The sequence below is a fragment of the Mus caroli genome, unplaced genomic scaffold, assembly GCF_900094665.2.
Source record: "Mus caroli unplaced genomic scaffold, CAROLI_EIJ_v1.1 scaffold_6940_1, whole genome shotgun sequence".
In the NCBI taxonomy this organism is placed as follows: Eukaryota; Metazoa; Chordata; class Mammalia; order Rodentia; family Muridae; genus Mus; species Mus caroli.
Genome location: NW_018389634.1, coordinates 14746 through 17935, shown reverse-complemented (window position 1 = coordinate 17935; position 3190 = coordinate 14746).

Below are 3190 nucleotides of genomic sequence, written 5' to 3'. Positions count from 1 at the left end.
CAAGGCCAGCCTGATCTACAAAGTGAGTTCCAGGACAGCCAGGGCTACACAGAGAAACCCTGTCTCAAAAAAACCAAAAAAAAAAAAAAAAAAAAAAAGAATAACAGGAATAGAAGAGAGTAAAGATTCCCAATTCAAATGGCCACAAAACATCTTTATCAAAATCGTAGAAGAAAACTTCCCTAACCTAAAGAAGGAGATGGCCATAAATATTACAAGAAGTCTATAGAACACTAAATAAATTGGAACAGAAAAGAAAATCCTCCTGTTACATAATAGTTAGAAAAAACCCTAAATATATAGAACAAAGAAAGGCTATTAAAAGCTGTAAGGTAAAAAAAAAGGCCAAGTAACAAATAAAGGCAGAACTATCAGAACTATACAAATCTTCTCAACAGAAACTGTAAAAGCCAGAAAGTCTTGGACAAATGTCATGCAGACTCTAAGAGGACACAAATACCAGCCCAGCATACTATACTCAGCAAAACTCAATCACCAAAGATGACAAAACCAAATTTAAACAATACCTTTCCACTAGTCCAGCACCTCAAAGGATAATAGAATAAAAACTCTAACACAAGAAGGGAAAATACACCCAAGAAAGACCAAGAAATTTATTATCTCACAATAAAACCCCAAGAAGAGAACTATACAAACATAATTCCACTAATAACCAGGAAAATATCAGGAACCAGCAATCATTGCTCTCCAATATGTCTCAAAATCAATGGACTCAATTCCTCAATAAAAAGACATAGGCTAATAGACTTAACACATAAACAGGACCCAGTATTTTGCTGCATACAAAATACGTACCTGAGTGACCAAGAGAGATATTACCTCAAACTAACAGGCTGAAAAACAAATTTCCAAGCAAATCGTCTCAAGAAAAAGATGGAGTGGACATTCTAATATCCAATAAAATATACTTTCAACCAAACAATATCAAAAGAGACGAGGAAGGACAGTTCACACTTATCAAAGAAATAACTACCAATTTGAACTCTCAATTCTAAACATCTATGCCCCAAATGCAAGGGCACAAACATTTGTAAAAGAGACATTACTGAAGCTCAAAGCACACACTTGAAACTCACACAATAAGTATGAGTATAGATGAGATAGAGATACAGATATATGGATATACAGATATACGGATATATGGATATACGGATATACAGATATATACATATATGTACATATACATATATGTTGAAATACTTGGAGTCTTCTTACTTGAGCTTTGCTCTATTCACTCAGTTTATGAATATGTACATATCTGTATATCTGTCTGTCTATCTCATTGTATACCTGTATGCATGTATATATGTATTTGTATGTATGAAGATATTAGAGTCTGCTTTTTGCTTCATCCACTCAGTGTGTGTGTGTGTGTGTGTGTGTGTGTNTTAGGGTCCTGCCTCCTCTTAGACTTTATGGGCAAAACACCCAAAATGGCTCCATTCTGGCCCACCTATGCCCATGGTGTCTGCTCAGTTCTTTGATACATGCAGTCACCTCAGTGATTTCTCCTTTCTGTGTGTGTGTGTGTGTGTGTGTGTGTGTGTGTGTGTGTGTGTGTGTGTGTGTGTGTGTGTGTGTGTGTGTGTGTGAATTGTCTCTCTTTCCATTTCTATTTTGTGAGCCACTTAGAGATTAAAGAGTTCATAGTTTTTCGGTGGCCACAGAGAGTATCAGTCCAATCAAGCTTTGCTCCCACAGAGGAAAGTCTGCTGAGATATTTCTGTAATCCCTGGTTGTCATAGGCAGCAGCCCCACATCAGTAGCTATCTGAACCAACTCCAATCTGCCCCTGTTAGTGCTGACCCCCATCAACTGCTCTCAGCACTGACCCCAGCCCCCACAATTGCTTCATTTGACTCAGAAATTATCCCAGATTTACTTATAAACATTTTACATTTTAATTATTTTAATTATTTACAGCCCAAATGTTTTCCTCCCTCTTTTGCTGCATTTCTTTTATGTACGTTTGACATTTCTTTAAATATGCATTTTCATATTTTAGTTTAAGCTAGATCTTGTGAATTTGTACAGGAGTGATCTGTGCTGAACACATTTGTCTATGTCTACATCTTGAAGTGTTTTCTTTACATTTCTATCCTGTGATCTTAGAAATTGGAGATTCATGTGAAGGTCTGTGATACATTTTCTTTCTTTGTTTCCTTTTTTTTTTTTTTTTTTTCGAGATAGGTTTTTAGGTTTTATTGTATGTAGCCCTGGCTGTACTGGAACTAAACCAGGTTGGCCTTGAACTCAGAAATCCACCTCCCTCTGCCTCCCAAGTGCTGGGATTAAAGGCATGTGCTACCACTGCCTGATGTTTTGATACATTTTCAACTGCCATTTACACAAGAGAAGAAATAGGCTCTAATTAATTCTTTACATGTTGATTTCTAATTTTCCCAGAAGTTTGTTTAATTGGTCTTTTCCCAAAAGTATTTCTGCCTACACTCATAGAGAATCAGATGGCTGAGTGTGTGTGCATTTGAATATTTATCTTCTACTTCACATCAATAGTCTATATCTCTTTGACTTTGTTACATTTCCACACTGTCCTTTCACCATGTGTTCATGTTATAATTAGATGTGCATTGTGATGCCCACAGAATTATTCTTTGTACTCTATCTTCTTTTTGGCATTTGTGGTCTTTCATGTATTCCCATGTCTCCTAGTGCCCAAATGTTGTTCCATGCTCCAAATCTTCAGATGAAAATTCATAACCTGAAATAATTACAGAAGCAGGGAAAGTAAAAAAAAGGCTATGAGCATGGCTGGTGGAGTGGGGGAAGGACATTTGAGAGAAGGATAGCAGGATATATGTGATCTGAATGGGAAAATGGAGCAGTAATTTTTGGGAGTGAGGTCATTGCAGATGGCAAGAAGAGTGAGGAGGAATAAGTAACACTAAGGAGGTTTGAAAATCCACAGTGTCTAAATTAGGTTTCTATTGCTGTGAAGAGACACCATGGCCATGGCAACCTCTATAAAGGAAAACACTTAAATGAAGTTGGCTTATACTTCAGAGGTTTAGTCCATTATGGTCATGGTGGGAAACATGGGAACACGCAGGCTGACTAGGTTGTGGATAAGTCGCTTGGAGTTCTACATCTGGATCTGCAGGCTGGAGGAAGCAATTGCCACAATGGGAGTAATTTGAGTATCTGAGAT